Raw genomic sequence first — 19,355 nt, forward strand, 5'->3', positions numbered from 1 at the left:
CACTTGGCACACCTTGTTGAAAAATGACTACGCTCTTGTTCTCTGAAAATAAAGGATTGTAATTTAAGGCTGCCTTCTTAAAAGAAGAGTTTTCTTCCGAGTTGTTCCAAGGTAGAGCGTGAAAAAGGAAGTAATTTGTAAAATGCCGAACTACAGTTCGGTGTCAAAGCAGCCGAAAAAAAGAATTACTCAAAATAAATAGTTGCTCTTATTTTGAAAGCGTGTCAGAGTGTGGGAGCTTTATTTATGCATAGTTGCTATTGGCTGTACAAAACCCTCATTTCTGCGGCTAATGATAGATAGGAATACTAATAATATAACTCATGCCTTGTCATATTTTGCTGCTTAATCATCTTGTTTGGCACTCCCCCGTTCGTGTTGTGTGTGGACATAATTCAGGACCGAAAGCTCACTCGGGCACTGGTGTGACAGTGCAGCAATCACTCGGGCTGGGATTATGCAGATAATGAAAGGACTGTGACTGGCCTCTGTTTACCTGCTAAAACCCGAGTGAAGTTGGGGACAGCAAACAGGCAGCGTGCCGGGAGCAGCCTCCTCGGCAGGACCATGGCCACCTCTCTTGCGTCACAGCTGCTTTAAAGATCCAGGGTGGGTAAGCAGAAACCAAGAGCTCTGGCAGGCTCAGAAGCATGTGTCAGCAGGGTTGCTTTAAACTTCTGCCACGCAAAACTTCGTGCTCTTCAAGTCTTAAAGACTGCTCTGCTTTCAGAAGTAGTATTAGAAGGACATTGCTGACCTCTTACTAAAAATATTTGATTTATAAGCAAACAATTGCCTGGAAATTGACGTGTATTTGAAACGTAATGGGGGGCTGTAGCATGAGTTTGAGCACACATAAAATAGAGAAAAAAAAAAAAAGTGTTTTGTGTGTTTTCCTTAGTTTTGTGTTAACAGCTTCAATTTTAAAATTTAAAACTAACATTTTCCTAGATGCTAGCACTGAACCTCGTGATTGTGATTCAGAGCCATGCTGTCTTGCTCTGGACATCAGTTGTTTTTTTTGTGTGTGTGTGTGTAGAAAGCAAATCCTTGGCTTGATACTGACTGTGGGTGCACTTGGGGGGTGGCCTGTAACAGGTAAAATGATGACAGGATAAAAGGAAGCATCTAAAAACCAAATGGGAAATAAGTTTTATTTATTCAAAATCCTTTTTCCTTCTCCTTGGCTTTTAAATGGCGTTTCCTCTTTAAGCACTGTAGGTTCTTCCAAGATAGCCCTGATTTTTTTGTGAAGTGGTTTCCATGCTCTTGTGGATGCATGAATACCAAATAATAGAATGGGTGGGGAGGAAGTTGATTGCAGTGTGACTTAAAAGCATGCATGTTTTGACCTCGACGACTGGTTGTTTGAAAAGAGTGATTTGCTGTGCTGTTTGTTTGAGCCTCGGGTTGTTTGGTGTTAATCACCAGCCAGTTATGAATATAATTCAGTAGTTAGACTAGTGAATTAAACCATAGGCTGGTCTTGGACTTCTAAACTTCAGCCAGCACTCGAGTGAAGAGGAGGGATGTTGGCGGTGCCGTGTTAATGGAAAGGAGCAGTATTCCACCCGGGGATGGCATGAAGGTAAGGCTCTTCAAGCTGAAGAGGAATGGAAAGATAAGGTGTTTGTAATTACTGCTGTGGTTGCTTATCTGCTTCAAAATGGATTTTCTGCGACGTTGTGAGTATTCACTGTGAAATGAGGCATAATAAAAGGGCAAGTTTTTTTTTTTTTTTTTTTAACTGCTTGCTCTTTCTATGTTGTTTATGGCGTAGGTTCTCCTAAGTTTGGAGTAGGAGGCCTTTTTGATTTGCTTTATAACTTGCTATGTCTTTCTTTATCAGACTTTTATTGATATCATTTAAAAACATTCTCTTTATGAATGGTGTAGCAAAGCAGTGGACTCAGAGGAAAGCTGATCCTTTTTTTTTTTTTAAGTGATTAATTATATTTACAGATGTGCGATGGTTTTAATGAGAAAGTGAGTGGAAGTTAGATCAATTTAGCACCAGATCCTGTATTCTGGATTCCTCTGGCGTGTGAAGGAAAGTGGGATCAGTCCCCGTGTTACAACAGTTCTTCCAAAACTTCCGAATCAGGACCAGATCTTGTGCTACTCAGGAACAAATATAATTTGATTATATTAGCATTTTGTCCAATTAAGGATTGCTGAATAGGGTTAAAAATGTATAAGACAGGCAAGTAAAGGAGGATGAGTGTCAGTGTTACTCTAGCTCACGTATTAAGTGGCTGATCTGTGTTCAAGGATGTTAACAGGGACTGTATTTGGTTTTTAATTCAAAAGAGATCGCATGTATTTTATTTTTTGAAAATCTTTGCTGAAATTAAGACTACTTTTGAAGTTGTCATTGAACGTGCGAGTGCTTCGGTTAATTTTCCTCCTGTTGGATCCAGTCGGAGGTAGAAAATTATGTGCAGAATGAAGGCAAAATTGACTTGTAAGGCCAAGGTAGAATTCCAAACTTTTATGTGAAATTTAGAAATCCAGAAGATTTCTTACCAGTCATGTGTTCTGAATATTTCCATAGGAAAAAAATACTGTTTCTGTTTGGCTTAGGAAAGGGCACTGTCATTGTTCAGTATGGATAATAAAGAGCCCATAGTGCAAGAAGCTTAATTTTCAAATACCAGTCTGGCAGGAATTTTGTAAGCTTCCTTCTAGCCTGTGTGTTCTACCCCTTGGACATCCAGAAAATGCTAGCAGTTGAAATTATCACAATTTAAACACTTGTTCCCATCATCAGTTTTGTTTTATTGTTTATTATCATTCGCAAATAGTTCTGAAATTCTTACAACTGGTAGTAATTTAGTTACATATTTTAAGAAAATAAGTTTTGTTTATTTTTTTTAAGGTTCAGGAAGTTGAGAAACATCAGATGAGCTGTGGTGCTTATCTCCCACCCACCCCTCACCTTTGTGAAGGGTGAATGGCAGCACATTGGGTAGTCACAAGAAACGGTAGGATGGTCACAGGAGGGGGAAAACCGAGCAGAAGACGTTGCTCATTCACAGAATGAGGAAGTAAAGAGGAACTGGAAGGACCTGTTGTATAAAAAGGCCAGGGTTATAGCTGGTGCAGAGGTATTAGAGCTGCCTAATACCGGAAACCGGGCGCAGAGGAGGAGGGAGAGCTCTGCCTGAGCTCATTTATTCTGCGGGAGAGAGGAGGAAACGCTGCTCCAGGCGCGCTGTTTCCCGTATCTGAACTCGCTCTAATATCTTAAACCGCTTTCTCCTCAACTTCTTTAGCTGGGAGGGCTTCCTAACGTTGAGAAGTAAAAAATAAAAATTCAAGGAGTACTTAGCGTGCTGCTACTTGGTGATGGTGAGCATGTGGAGAAATGATAAAATTTTTATTCCTGACGAGGGTGGAGTACCGTATTTCATAATAATAGGATTTTTTGCCTTACAAGTGCTCTGGTCAAAAATACTGATGCGTAAATTTGCACCTGTCTACAAGCTGATTTAATTCTAAAGGATTTTTTTTGGGTGACCTGAGATACTGAAGGGAGGGCCACAGGTAAATAAATGCTTGCAGCGTGAGTGCCCTAAGGTGGTGCTGCTGCCTGGAGGAGGGATTATCTCGTAGAGGGAAGAGAGAGTAGCACCCAAAGCAGAAGAACCTGCCGTTTTCCTCCTCATTGCACAAGCAGCTTTTTTGCAGTTCTCCCGCCTTGCTGTATCCTTATCTTTGCTTCACAGTAGAACGAGGCAAGCTGCGTGTCCAGCCGTTCTCCAGGGAGGGCCTTGTGCAGGAAGAGAGGACAAACTGGGGGCTTCTTGTCCAAGTGAGGAAAATAACTCGGAGAGCTCATCCAGCTCTGGTAGGCAGGTCCAGATGAGTGCAGGAAATGACCCTGAAACATCAGAAAAGCCTCACGGGCACCTTTGGGTCCAAGCCAGGAGGGGAGCTGGGTGGATGTATGCCATATGAAGTCAGCAGTGTCCTCTGCAGGGCTCAGCTCAGCCGGGGGACTTGGACAGGCTGGAGCTGAGTGCCACAAGTGAGCCCCAGAATCTCCTGGTTGCTCACATATTGTTGTAGCTTCAAGACTGCCACACCTGCCTCGGAGCTCAGGTGTGTATTAACACAACAAACAGCTGTCAGGCCTGGGTCTGTGCAAAAAGTGCTTTGGTTGTACCCATACACCCTTGAAGAATGTAAGTGCACAACTGGGAATAGCCATGTCCTGTCCTGTCCCAGCTATTTCCACACGTAGTAGCCCCCCAATGTTTTTCCAGAATTTTGGATCACCAGGCATGAGGTTTGGGAGCTGGAGAAAGAGCGAGAAGGGGCACTCTTTAGCTGGGTACTCAGAACCAGGTTGCTTGGTGGGCTCTGCTGGTCTGACAGGGGCTTGCTGTCCCTCAGCTCACCCCTTGTGCTGCTCAGACAGTGAGAGCCCCTCAGGTGCTGTCATGGGAAGCCAGGACTTGTTGCCTGTGAGGCCCTGTATATTTGAAGCCAATTAAAAAAGAAAAAAGGCAATGGATCTTTTCTATAATACAATTAATTGGAGTTTTTCTTTGCCTTATTACCTATACCTCAGTCTGTACCAGGGCTGAACACAACCATATAGAACACTTTTTGTTTGTTTTTTAAATCTAATATGGAAACGGGCAGTAGGACATGCAGGATTAACAGTGTTGGTGGCTTCCAGGGGAAGGATTGCTGTCTGCTGTCCGAGTTAGTTCTTTTTGGCTGTACCAAATTCAAAGCCCATCCTTCTTGCCTTCATTTCAAGCAGAAGCAGCTCCTTTCTCAGCGACACAGCAAAACAAACCATCACAGAAACATGCAGCTTCTCATTTGCAGAATAAATGATTTCAAGTTCTCTTGGGTCCACATGGAAAAAGTACTCCACCGTTTTGCCGGATGCTGTGTTCTCCAAAACATCCCATTTTTTTTATGGCTGTTTCTTAATGATCCACAGCTGAAGGCCCTTCCCCTTGCTCTTGGCAGCCTGTGCAGTCTTTATGGGCTGGAACAGGATCTTTCTTTTGTCCTCGGGAAGAGCATTAATCCTGCCAGTATTTAACTGAATCCGGGATTACTAATCTGCTGAAAAGCTCTGCTTTTGGTTTTCACAGCTGATGTACAGGACATCTGATGGTTGTGTTCATGTTATCGAAAACGCGTGATGTGTTTGTTTGTGGTAACCTCCGACTTTTGAGAGGGGATTCATTAAACTATTATTAAGTGATTGCGGTCTTCATTAGTAAAAATGAGTCAAGTTCTCTTAATAAAATGCTAATTTTCTCATTTATGTTGTATATTTCTGAAGTAATGGCTTTTAAATAGTCAGCATTTGAATTTGCCTTTCTAGTGGAATAATAAACTACCATAATGACTAAAGTAATTTAGGATGAATTTAGATCATTTAGCTATTTACTTTTCCCACTGTTTTCCTAGTAAAAGCTGCTTAACTAGTCTGTCTTATGATCTGTTTTTTTGTTTGTGTCATCTTGGTTGGTAGCTATGCAGAAGCAGAATACCAGAGAGGAAACTCTGAGATTCGGTAACTTTTCATTAGCAAGATGATTAAGAAGCACACACAACTCCCTGAGTTGTGTGATTGGTGTCTGTGAAGCCTGCTGTTTTATGTCATGTATATAAGAAAAGTCTGTGTGGAAATACACCTGTTTGAGACTTGGGTGCTCCTGTGCATGTATTTTCATCATTTATTTCACTTCTTGCAAATGTAATTTCGGCATAGGTTTTCTGTCATTTTGTTTGAGGAGATCTTTGCATCTTTATGTATTTATCTAGATAATACATGGAAAAAAAGACCGGTGAATAAGGAAAAAACAGTTGATAAATGCTACAGCATCTCTTGTTTTCCGTGGTGCTTTCTCACTGGATTTACAATGTTAAATATATAAAATCCTCATGCAATAATGTCATTACTTTAAAAAGTGTCTGAGTGAAGTCGCTATAGAATCTGACAGGCTAAGACTTGGTTAATTTGTATTAAACTCTGCGCTTCCCCTTGCATGGGAACAAATTTACTGGAAGTTTCCTCATTCGAATACATGCAAGTATGAGGCATACGTATTCCTCAGTGCAGCAGCTGAGAAAGAGTTACTCGACGAGGTTACTTTTCCAGTTGTGACTAAGGGGCCAATTAGCAGCATCCGGAATGAGACGGCAGCACCTGGGTAAAAATAGATGGCATTTGGAGAAGCTGGGGGCTGTTTGGGAGAAGGTCTTCAGCTGCAGACTGAGAGAAGCGAGACAAAGAGGCGAGCTTCAGAAAGGAGTATTGCAGACATGATTGTGAGAAACTCCACGAACAGGCAAAGGTAGGAGCAGCCATGGACATGGCAGGAGGTAATGGGATCAGCTCCCCAAACCAAGGGGCCTCAGCTGCAGGAGGAATGCAGAGCTGGGCTCTTCACTCCCTTCTGATAAGAGGGATAATGCTAGCGTTGATATTAATGTGAAGCAAGCTGTAACATCCTCTAAATGCCAAGAACCAGAGGAGTGGGTGTAAAGCTCGCTAAAATTTTAGGTCTTATATTAAGGATTGATACTTGAACGCTTCTGTCAGAGGGAGGAGTAATGCACACAGAAGTGCTGCTTCAGTAGGTTTGCTTGAAGGTGATTAGTTGTTGCCTGACACTCTGAGACCAAATAATTGAGTAACCTGCCAGATACTGGGAGGTGAGCTTGATGTTACGAGACTGTATTTTGCTTGCCAGCCCTTACAGTTACAAATTCATCCTACGACTGCAGCAGTTTCAGAGGTCCTTCTGTGCCGTTCCTGTAGGATACGGAAGCTGCTGGATCAGTGTTGTTTAAAACTCTTTTGTTCTTTGCCGACCTGTTTTGACTGCGTGTTTGCTGCTGGATTGGGACAGGGCCGTCTGCATGTGCTCACTGATACAGCCTAAATGTAACGTAAAGAGAATGCAGAAGGCTGGCTGCTTTCACTTGGTAGACTTCAGTCCAATGGAGGCAATTATTTAAAATACTTGTTTTCACTGTAAATGGCATGCTCTACTTGTCATTTAATAATGTATCCGTGAATTTGATATTTCATGACAAATAAGGCGAGAAAAGATGCACCTGAAGTCCTATTTTGTAAAATCCAGCTAAAAGTAAGTTTTAAAAAACAGGCAAACGAAGCGTGAAAGTTCAGAACTCTTACTAGTGGCCTAGTAATGGAGCTGCCAATCCTAAAATGTTTGTGCCAACTAGAAAATGTACCATTTCTGTGTTCATGTGGTCAGGTACAAAGCATGCTTGCTGTACTATATGTGCTTTCTTGATCACTGCTCTTAACTTGCAAAGACTGTGTAAATTGCCTTTTAAAAGTTATGCTAATTCTTAGATATAGCATATTTGCATATACATATAGCATATTTGGATAACCTCACTTATGAAGAGGTCTGGTTAGACTTACTTAAGTACATTTAAAGCTGCAAAGTACACGCTTCTCCTGGTGAGTCTTTCACCATTAGTTTTTAGTGGAACACATGACCGATGAGATTGCTCTTCCTTTTCTTGATTACTAAGCAATGAGCTTTCTGCCAATTAGAGCAAAGGTGTAATTGCCGTTCTGATGAACTGATGTAACACTCCCATGAGTTCAGTTTGAACAAGATGCCAGCTGAAGATGAAGTTTGCAACCACAGTATGACTGAGGATAAATATTGTTGATAATCTAATTTCCAGCTTATCATCTTCATTCAGTACAGAAGCACCTTAACTAGTGAGTAGTTTGGGAAGAGGTAGAGAGAAGGTAGCAGTTGCCAATGAAGTTTAATGTTAGGTGACCGCAGAGGAGAGATTTTAATTGAGTATATTTAATGCCTAAACAGTTACGTCTGGTTAGCACTTGTAATGGGCTAAACTAATAAAGTTTTGCAGAGTGACTCTTGATGTGCAGCAGAGTCATACCTTCAGTTTTATTAGTTGCCTGACATATCCTTGGTTATGTAGTTTTCATTTTTCTTGAGCTTGTTTATGAATCTTAAGAACTAAATGTAAAACTCTGACCTACTATAAATATTTTACAGATAACAAACTGTTGTAGATCGGTCATAATGCAGATGTGCTAAATAATCTTTAGTGGAATATGCTTCAGGTCCAAAGGTGCATTGATCAGCAGCAATATTTGTCTGTGCAGTAACAGATGAAGTTTCTGAAGGACAAAAATAAAATACCATGACTTATATTAATGGGTGCAGGTAATATATTCTACCAAAAGAAAACTGCTTTCTTTTTTTTTTTTTTTTTTTTTTTTTTTAATCTAGCGTTTTCAGAAGAGGTCAGAGCTAAAGATGATAAAGAGAAAACTTCCATGGACATTGTGGTAATGCAGAGCTGTGAGAAAGATTGTTCTTTGGACAATTACAAATGTTCAGAAATCAGGTCTTTGCTCTCTAGAACTTTGTGTTAGGGTGATAAAGTGTCTATCCCATTTAGTATTCAAGCAGGAAAAAAAAAAGCTACTGTTAAAAAGGTAGAGGAGTGTCCTAATGTTCTACGTCAGTCAGATTTCCAAGTTTTAGCAAAAATACCCATTTAGGTATAACAGAGCATTGCACTCAAAATGTGAATGCTAATTACTAGTAAATGAGCATCTCAGGTGTCATTTTAAAACTGGTAACTTGAGATTTGCTGTTCTGTGATGGAAAAGGCACTAGTTTCGAAGAGAGAACTGGTGTTTTTACCCAGAAATAGGTAACGTTAATACAAATGACATAAAATATCCAGCATGACATGGACTAATGTGGCAGGTTACTGGGGAGTAATATTTGTCATTCTTTCTCCCTCTATTGTTGAACTGTTCCTGATCCTGAATAATCTGAAGATGAAGAGGTTGCTGGAGGAAAAAACCTGGAATGGGGATATATTTCTGTGCCCTGGTGTATGTGGGAGAGCTCTGCGGGAATTGTCAAAGCAAAATACAATGAAGTAGATTTATTTAGTTAGTCAACTAGATAGATCTATGAGGCTTGGCAGTATGAGAAGGGACATTCCTGTATCTTAACAGCTTGGCTAATTTGAGTTACTGTCATAAGACACTGAAAAACAGTCTGAGCCATACAGATGGCCCTATCTTGAGGGGTGGCTGGTTGGTCCTAACTGCTGGGGAGCCATATGTGAGGGAAATATCTTGAAGGAGAAACTGATATGGTAACCTCCTCTCTTGGCAAAGACCTCGTGTAGCATCTTTGAGTACTGCTTTCTAGCTTCTCAGCTGGCAGGGGGCTCAGCATGTGCCCTCAGGTTTTTGGGATGTAACGGGGAGAGCGGTGACTTCCGTGGCTGCCTTCCTGAGGGACGAGTGCCCTCCAGCCCCACATGGCGTTGGTGTGACACTGAGTGCATCTGGAGGTGCTGATTCTCATCTCAGAGCCTCTCAGTGGGTAGAGGCGGTGTTTAAAAGACTGAGTGATGAAGGCCAAACCTGGTAATTTTGTTCTGCCATTGTGCTGGAGCCTCTCCAAGAAAGAGGGAGCTTGTGTGAGGAGAACTTCGTAGGCTTCCTTCGGAATGAACTCTCAGCTTCTGCACCGTCCAAAGGTATTTATTATACATCTGGTCTCTTTCCTTACACAAACCTGTGCAGTTCCATAAAACTCCTGCTCCGTTACACACATTGCTCCCTCTGCGGAGAGCATGAGAAGGCAGACACGAGGTGGAGGAGTCAGCTTGCGTAGCACGTTACTGGAAAACGCTGAGAGGCTGCTGTGCTGAATTACTGCTGAGTAGAGTGTGTTCTTGAGGAAATTTCTGCTGCCAAATGAGAAGAGAATGGAAGCTGTGCTTCCAGGGTTTAGTTACACTCTTTTAAATACATAAATTGGGTTATGTATTTTTTTTTCTCTTTTATATCTTTGTGTATTATTCAAGTAAATTAAACATTTTGAAAAACAAGCCTGATCTCTTCAACAGTGGGTTGAATATGTAGAATAGCTTTCACTTAATTACTTCTCTGACTGGAGAACGAAGTACTGTGACTTCTGGTATGATTTATTGGGCTGGTATCAAGCAGAGCAGCAGTCCAGGTCCTTGTTCTGAGCACATCGGGGTGAGAGTTATGCTTTGGCTTTCCTGGCTCTTGGTTCAGTGTGTGTCTGTGGTGATGGTGGTTTTAAAGCATCTATGTGTTTCTGAAGAAATTTCATAGAGATACTCCGTGGTTCGAGGAAAAGGAGTGTTACGTGTTTGTGTTTGAATGCAGAGCAGTTTCAGAGCACTTCTGAAGCCAGGTATAATTATTGCACTCCTAAAGGAGGCAAGTACACGATGTAGTTCTGTCGTGATTTCATTCTGCACTTCATGTACAAAACAAGGAAATTCCAATGCAAATCCTGAGCTGCCTTGTGACCACAGAGTGGAAGGTAGCCATTAAGATTGCTGCGACTTGTTTGTGTTCTTACATTTAATAATCATTACAGAGCAACAGCTTCTTGTGTCATCTAGAAAAGAAAATAGTGATCTGATAAGAATCTTATCAAAAGAAGATAATAATCCTCTTAAGGATTCCTGTGTCTTAGGTCAGTGGGCCATCCTTTTTTCTTTCTGCACAGGTGTTTGTTAATAGCCTGGAACTTAGAAACATTCTTCTGTTTCTTGTTTGTTTGTTTTATTTTTATTTTTTGCCATCCAAGCAATGTGAAAACCATGAGGAGTTCGTTACAAAATGCTTGTTTTGCCATTTTTCTGATATTTGTCACTAATTTAAAATACAGACAAAAGAAATGATGAAGTTGAGGCTGCAGCGTCATCACTCACTCCTACCTAGTACTGTGTTAATTTTAGACAGACGCACTCATGGTCTGGCAAAATGGAAATGAGCCAAGATTTGCATCTGGTTGACACTTGGAATACCAGTGCTCTCCTGAAGTCTCCAGGAATGGGGAGAGGGTGGCAGTGGTCCTAGAGATGAGCTAGGCAATTAAAAATACACACTGAAAACAGCTTAAAGGGCTCTAGGTGTCCTTAAAGGAAAGGAAGACAGCAGGAGCAGGGTGACCCGGAGGAGCACTGAGCTACCAGTGCAACTTTGCTCTGCATCTGTAACTTGAGAAATCATTTGGAAAAGGAGATGTTTGTTTACACTCTGTTCCTGTCTCAGGTGCTTGTTAGGCGGTTTAGCATAGAGGAGCTGAGCAAATAGAAGGCATTTTGGAGTGAAGTTCAGCTGCTTTTGTACCTGCTTTACCTGTAGCTTTTGCAATTTAAATGTGTACAGAAAAGTCTGAATGTTGAATTGAGGTGTGCAGCTCCTCTGGTAGCCACTGAAGGAACCAGTGGAGGGTTTGGAAGAGCAGGCACGTGCAGCTAGAATTGGGCAAGGTGTGAGGAGTTGGACTTTCTAGTTACTGGTGGTGGAGTCTCAAGATTTTTCATGTAGAGTCTCGTGTTTGTAATGGAATATAATGTGACAGATTATATTTGGGGGTTTGTGAATATTTTAATTCTTAGTTTAAGGATGTTCTAACGCAGCTCCAGGAGCTCCTGAAGTGTGAGCTTTTTGTACCAGATTTTACTGTTTTCTTCCAGCATGCAATTGGGTTGGTGGGTTGTTGTTGTTTGCTTTTTCTATACTTAGATAACTTACCAGGCTGGTGCCTAAAAAGAAGAAAATAAAATCCAGTAAGCAGACCTGTGCTTGTTTTTACATAAACTTGGAAAATAGAAGATGAACAGTTTTTTTTTTTTTTTTTTTTTTTTTGTGCATGTTTAAAAATGTTTAAAACTTTTCTACTATTTTTTTTCCTTGCCCATGGAGAAGACTTTGAAAAGAACCAGTTATGTCTTTCTCATCTCATGGTGGAAGATAAGGCAGAAAGTGTGTGGCAAATGTGTCCTTTTTTTTTTTTTCTTTTAATACCTCAGTTTGGTATCCCCACATAACCAGCGGGATAGTCACGGACAGCAGTTCCTTCTAGTAAGGGTTGAGCAGACCCAGTGACTTTGCCTCTTCTGAATGAAGGTTGGCTTGTACTTTGAAAGTGCAATTTGGTAATAATCTACTTAACACAACTAGCATGAACTTTCTGAGCCAGTGTAAAAGAAACTTGAGTCAGCTCAGGAAAATTGGCCACAATAATTCTTGGTCTTTCAGCAGAGTATTTTTGTCTTATTTGGGGATTTTATGCCACGTATGCAATTTAGGAAATAGAAATAACATCTGTATTTCTGCCTGCCTTTTTCACTTCTGTTAAAAATAAATAAATACATATATATATAAATCACTGGTATTGAAATATTAATAAAACATGGGAGAAAACAGAAAGCAATCCACAAAAACTGTGATCACTTCATGACTTAAAAAAAAAAAAAAAAAGTGTTCTTTGACATTGAGGTGAACTCAATGTAAATATTGTAATGGGATTATTAAAGTTGTCACAGTGTCAGGAACCTAGAAATATGTAGTTGCTTAATCAAATCCAGACCCTAAGCAGTAATTCATTCATTGTGTTTTGCTTAAACGCTTCTAGAAAGAAAATATGGGAGCTCAAGTATTCTGCTTTGTTAATTGTGTTACCTAGTCTCCACAAAACTTTTTCCTCTGTCTTTTCTTGCTCATGCCTTACCTCAATCTGTTTCTCTCCTGGTCTTTTAATACATTTTATGCTCTTACTCTGCTTCTTTGGTTTCCCACTCTCCCCTTCTCGTAATACTTTAAGTTTTGTCGTTCTTTCATCTTTTCCGAAATATTTCAGTATATTTATCCACTTGATCTTCTATCAGTTTTTCCTCTAAAATTCATGTCATTTGAATTCTTTTCTGTACCTTCTCTGCCATCTTTTTTGACCTGGATTGGTTTTGGTTTTGGTTTAAATGTAGTTGTAGGAAGAATAGGTAAACTCTGCCTGTCTTGGATTATGTTGTTAGTCCAAACTTCCCATTCCTTGAAGAACTAACAAGGGAAGGTTGAAAAATATTGTCAGCTTAAGAAGCCATTGCTGTTTGGTTATGGAGAAACACGGTGATTATTAGTACTGGCGTCAGCGTTGCTATATACTGCCGGGTGTCCTGTGAGTCACTGTACTTTCGTGGGGCCCAGAACAGCAGCTGATGTACCCAAATACCTGATAACCTCTTGTTCCATGAGGTGCTGGAGTTCTGATTTCTGTCCACTGTGTGTTTCCTCAATGGCTTATTGCTATCTGAGATGTTTGGTATCACTTTGTTTTGTAAGGGTTTCATCACTTTAGGCTAGTGATGAATAAGAGTACCCAAACTTAAAAACCTTGTGTGCTTGGGAAGCTTTCTGCTCACATCATTAGTGCTAATTTGCATTAATACAGTCCTCTTGCAACATGTGTGGATGCAATAGTGTTTTGCTATGCATCATCAGTAGCTTGACAGGTGAGCTCGTGGTCCTGGTCCACTTCCAAGCTGAAGGATGTCCACAGTACAGGTACCACTGGCATAATCAGGAGTGGGAGGAACATGTATTGGTCATACCCCAACAAAGCATAGCCTAAAGGCATCTCTTCATGGAACCACGGACTGCCATGGCTCTGGATTGAGCTGTATTGGCACATGAAGAGGCTTGAATTGTTGTATGCACCATGCCTGCTCTGGAAGTAGGCAAAAAGTTTGGAAGTTCCATAAACTTTAAAAACATAGTTTTTAAAAATACCTTTTTATTGAATTTTTTCTCGTTGTCTATTTGTTCTTAATTCTTGGTCTTGCTATGAAGGAAACAGCCCCCCTTCATCCATGTGTTCTATTCAGAGACTGAAGTTCGTAATATTTTACATGCATGAATAAAGGCTGAATTGTGTTTAATATATTTAAAAGTGTGTCTATGTCCAAAGATTCAGGCAGCGTATATAGCAAAGAGTGCATCTATAAGAAGTAGCCCCTGTTGCTTGTAATGCTATTCTGTACACACACAGGGCACTAAAACCAAATCCCAGATCTGTGCTGTTTTCAGACCACTTGTCCCAGTAAATGATGTTTGCTGAAAACCCCTGTAAAATGATCAGCAAGTATGAGCAAGCACTAAAAGGATTCGCAGTACCCAAGATCCCTGAGAAAGCACCTGGGAGATTCCCACCTGGTAAGAACATGCTCGGTTTGAGCAGGGAGATGTTTGCGGTCAGGTGAATAATTCTCAATTTTCTGATTGATGATCTGAAGGGACACTGATTAAGAAGCAAGGTGATGGAGCATATCCTCTGCTACGTTTCTGCTGTGAATTTGAACGTGCTGGAAGCAGCGTGTTAGTGTTGTGCTTTGCTTTCTGTGCGTGTTCGCTCATGAAAGTCAGCTTGAGTTTGTCCCACTGTGTTTATTGCTGTGTGAATAATGTTGGTGCTGGTTAGGCTTCGTGTATGTTGAACACAACGTCTTGCTGCTGCCCTGCCTAATTATTAAGTAGAGAATGGATTGGGAAAATGGCTTTAAAAAGAAGTCCTTATTATAAATGAATGATTACTGACTTCACAAAGCGTTCATAATATTGACAGCCAGTCATGAAAATTAAATGAATGTAATCAGAACAGTGATTACTTTCCTTAAGAAGTGTGTGTGAGAAGCTGGAGGAAACATTTGCACTACTTGGCATCTCAAGACCAATTCTACCATGAAAAGTGACTTATGGAAATGTAGCTCATTATACCCTGGGTGTACATACGACAGGACCTTCAGTTAGCCAGGGCTTTGGGCTGAAGTTCACTAGGCCTTCTCATAAAGTGAACTCTTCAAAGAAGACCAGCAGACTTTTACATTCAACTTTCCAGGTTTTAGTTGAACAAAAACCGGGAATTTTGCTTCTTGAACAATAGGAACTTCATATAATATATAGGGGCTATATATTGCCACCAGTAATACACTGGAAGTGGTAGTTTTTCTAAGAGCATTTTGATTTTATTTTTAATTAATAAGTGTTTTGATAGCACGTGTGGGCATATCATGGTTCTACTTAAATATTTTATATATAATCTGCAGCATGTGTCTTGTTTCCCTCTTCTGTATGCCGTCTTCTGTCTTTTGTCTAACTTTTCCTTGCAGTCTCAGTGCTTGCTTATTAGTTCGGCACCCCATCGTCATCACTTCTTTGCTTCCCAGCATTATACCCTTCCCTGCAAACTACAGCCTGAAGTGGATCACGGGGAGATGATTGAGGTGTTCAGTATCTCTCTTCATGTTTCACTGTCACTGCAAGGAGCATGTTCAGAACCGCAGCTCTCTGTTCCCTGGATGCAATTTTACAAGTTTGCATAATTTGACTTTTCCATGATCCAAAAACCTATTACCTGTAAATTATTTTTCTTAAAGTATGCACGTAGCATAAACACTTTTATTTACTTTGTTAGAAAGTTGCAATGAAAGTATGCTCTCATTTTTCCATTTCTTCATTTGGTAAAGGAGCTGGAAGGCAGAGACTGCAGAGATGATTGATGAGAAGGGATGGGCTGGTTGGATTAGGATTGTTTTGGAAAAAGGCTATCAAGAGAAACTGAATTGCTTTGGCAATTTTAGAATTAGTATTCCAGTTGTTGTAATGACAATTATTAGTCCATGCCTGCAAAATTGGTGGTATTTTAGGTCAATTTTTCTGATCACTTTATAAAATACTTCATTTTTATTGAAGGTTTTAGAATTTTTTTTTTTATTATTATTGTTCAGACTTATGAGTAGGTGCTGTCACTGAGCTAGTTTCTTCTGAATCTGTGAGTACTCAGTGTATTTCAGAAGCTCTGTGCTGTGTTTAAATGGCTAAGGAGAAGACTGACAAGCTTCTCAGCATGAAATTTAACTGGTGGAAGAGACCTTTTTCCGAAAATGAGCTGTGTTCTCACAGTCATCCAGACAGAAGCTTATCAGTCTTTAAATTTAGTTCTTAGTAAATGTATGCTCTCCTGAGCATTGGGCATAAATCACACAGGACACTTAGTATGGTCATTTTGATTTTACTTTATATATTATAAAAGTATTCTAGATCTTTATACAGATTTATTACTGTCCTTGCTCAACTTTCTGTTCTTTCAGCTGAAAGTGGTTACAGTGGTGATACAGAAGGTTACTAAATTTCAGCTTTTATATGTTTTGTTGCTTGTTAGCACAAGAGTAAAATGTTGCAGTATTCATTGAAATTTCTGAGTAGCTGTCTGCTGAGAACAAAACGATTTGCTGTTACATCAGTGAGTTGGGAACCTCTGCAGTGAGCTGCGTGTTGCATTTCAGGCTGTGGCACCGAAGAGTTAAGCTCCTCTGTGGAGCTAGGTCACACCTGTACCCCACGTAGTAAGTAGTCTTGGATGTCCCTTCCTAGTGATCTTTAAGTTAGGGTTGTATGCCTGCAAAAGAGGCACCAGAAGATGAAGGAAAACACCAAACACAAACAAACGAACCTCCAAAAATCACAAAACGCACCCTCAAACAAACAAAAGTCCAAACACCAACTAATGATATGGTTGTGGAGGGGAAGTTGGGAGCATGGAATACCAACTTTATTTACACTGCCCCATACGTGGCCTCCAACAAGTCTACTCCCAGAGACTTTTCCTGTTCCCAGGTAGAAAAATCAAGACATTAGGTGTTACCTGTTCCCAAAGTACCTGAAATCCTCGAAACCAATAATAAATATTATTACATGAGACTTGTTGCAATTTTATGTTGCAGTGTGGATGGCAAATTGCTTCGTAAACAAAAGCAGTTTTGATCAGAACAGGTTCGGGGTTTTTCTTCATCTTTGTTTTGTTCTGAAGAGCTTGCCCATATAGTTTGTGTGGCTTGCTGACATGGTGGGTCTGACGTGGAATTAATGTAGTATTATTCTATGGTAGCTTTTCTTGAGAAGAACTTAATTATATTTTTCGTTTCTTTCTCACACCCCCAGATACTTAGCTGAAAAAGGACAGTAAGCTTTTATTAGTTACTTTAATGCTTTAGGTTTTTTAAAAAATCCTTATTTAATGGTGACACTACAATAAAATGAATGCAGTCTTGAGCCTGGTTATAACTGGTGGTGAATTGAAAATCTTAATGGATTCTCATTTGATTTCAGCCTGTGTTTGTCTCTGACTAGGGTGTCCTTGTTGGCCAAAGTAAATGCATGCAAGCTATGTGGAACAATGCGAACAAAAACCCATTATGTTTATGTAACATCATAGATTTTATTGATGCCATTTACATGTTGTAAAGCCATGTCCTGCACTAGCATAAGGAAGAGTGCAGGTTAGAACTGAACATAATGCTCTTGATAAATAACCAGTTGAATTCTTTATCTCTTTTTTCAGCTTGTTTTTACAGTCTGTCTTTTGAGAGAAGTATTTAATCAATGAATTGTTGATTGATTGCTAAGAACAGTGAATTCTGAAATCCATTTTCCTTTTTCTGTATCATTTGAGGGCAAGGAACAAAGAAAGTAGTAACGCATTAGTTCACAAATACACATGTTCCTTAGGCCTCTCATCTCTTAGACTTCAAACTGGCTTCTACCTTGGAAAGGGCACTAAAAGAAGTGATCTCTTTTGTAATGAGTAAGGGCTGATGACTTTCTCTGACTCCTTGACTTACCTTAGGTTTCAGGACAGCCTGCTCTGAGAGACCTTGCCAGTGGAATGACTTGATGGTGCCCTGATTTTGTTCCCTTCAGTTGTCTTGAGTGTCTGGGGGGATTCTTCTCCTGCACAGCTCTTCTTGATGGAGTTCTGCAGGGCCACGTTGCTTCTGTTCCACAGATGAATAAACCCTTTGGGAATGTGGGGTGAACAATTAAGAGGAGGATCTGAAGTGTGGTGTCGTAACTATACAATTTTTCTCCCCCTTAATTTTCTTTAGACAGAGCAGTTGCTGAGCTTACCCAAGCCTAATGAGTAGTTGACAGGTGCATGCTATCTTGTTTTGTTAGTTAAACTTTGCCAAGATCTTCGTTGTTCTTAGTGTAATACAGTTTGAGAACTATTGAATCCTGTCACAGCTGCGTTGCTGTGTATGGAAGGTTAAATAAATTATTGTACTTGTCAGTTTAGAAAGCATCTAGCATATTTATTTGTACTGAAATCTGTATTTATTCTTTTCAGTGATTAAGCAGTGCCAGGAGTTGATGCGAAGTACATGTATTATGACCTTTTAATATTTCATAGGTCTTATGATTTGAGACTAGTAACTGTCGTGTATGTGGTTTTAAATTAGACAGATTTGTGTTTTTTTGTCCTTAAAAATACTGTAAAGCTACTAACAGCTTGCAGTGTTTAGCAAGTATTTCTTGACGTGATGTGTTCTGTGTCTTAAGAAGTTTCATCCTAGGTTGGCTTTTAAACTTGTGTCCAAGTTTTAAGAAAGAAATATCAGTTCTTTACTACTTAATTTTCAGTTCTTTACTACTTAATTTTTCTATCAACAATTTTTCTATGATCAACAATGTTTTTCATTTGCATGTGGTATTGTTGCTTTGAAGATCACTTGCTGACACACCATTTGTGCCTTGAAAACAAATTAAAAAAAAAAAACAAAAACAAAGAGGTAGATCAAAGGAAGTGAAGTACCCTCTAGTTTGAGGGCATATTTCAGAATAAAAATGCATATTTAATTTCTGCAGCTCTTCTGTATTTGTTAACTTCTTACGTACATGAACACTGAATAAACTGAGCTTTCTGTGCACTTGTGATAAACTTGGTAAACTAACAAACCACTAAGAGAAGCTGATGTTCCCTTTATTACTTTAAGTCTTACCCGCTGAGAACTAAGAAAAATGAGAAAAAGTTGTAAGTAGTACACTCTGCTTACTTTATTGGGCAATTAAATATTAATATTCCGTGTGATATTTTTCCTATTAATGCATACTGTGTGTTTGTAATACAGCAAAAAGGCCTCACTGTTTCAGTAAAATTGCAGTTGATTTTGCTATGGAAACTGTCAACGTGGGGGTAATGATTGAGTCTGAAAAACTGTCTGCAGAATTAGTCTTACTGTATGTTCGTATAGAGTTCTATATTCATGTATATTCATATGCAGTTCTAAGTGACGCAGTATTTTTGGAAGTAGCTATTAATCAAATGTGATCTGACAGTTCTTTCATCTTCCTTTGGTGTGGAAGTTAACAATGGGGAATGTTAGCCTCCTGTGAAAGTAGTGGTGTATTGTATTAAGTCCTGAATGCTGTTGCATTTGTATTTTCCACTCAAGCCTGGACTTCTTTTGTGAACCTTATTTTCTTAATGGCGGTTGATTAACTTACTACTGCAACATGTTGTTTGAGATCGCAAACACAAAATAATAATATAGTTCCTACAGGGGGTGGGTGCATTTGTTTATCTGAGCTCTGTTTTATGAAAACTGCATGAATGCTGCTTTTCTTTGAAATTAATCTTCAAAAAGAAATCCTGTTTCATATAAAAAGATGC

The 19,355-nt window shown here is 39.7% G+C and overlaps 1 protein-coding gene across 5 annotated transcripts in view; it reads left to right on the forward strand.

Annotated features, from left to right (window-relative positions):
* PPP2R5E (protein phosphatase 2 regulatory subunit B'epsilon) overlaps positions 1-19,355 on the forward strand; it is a 74,755-nt gene that overhangs the window by 21,957 nt on the left and 33,443 nt on the right. Inside the window, exon 1 of one of the 5 annotated variants that reach the window (XM_084521711.1) lies at positions 470-609. The exons of 3 other annotated variants lie outside the window; for them this stretch is intronic. The gene's annotated coding sequence lies outside the window, so the exon portion shown is untranslated. Of the gene's footprint in view, positions 1-469; positions 610-6,186; positions 6,330-19,355 lie in introns of those variants that run through there. One more of the 5 variants, XM_084521710.1, reaches the window with a different exon arrangement.

The sequence above is a fragment of the Aythya ferina genome (assembly GCF_964211825.1).
Source record: "Aythya ferina genome assembly, chromosome: 5".
NCBI classification, from domain to species: domain Eukaryota; kingdom Metazoa; phylum Chordata; class Aves; order Anseriformes; family Anatidae; genus Aythya; species Aythya ferina.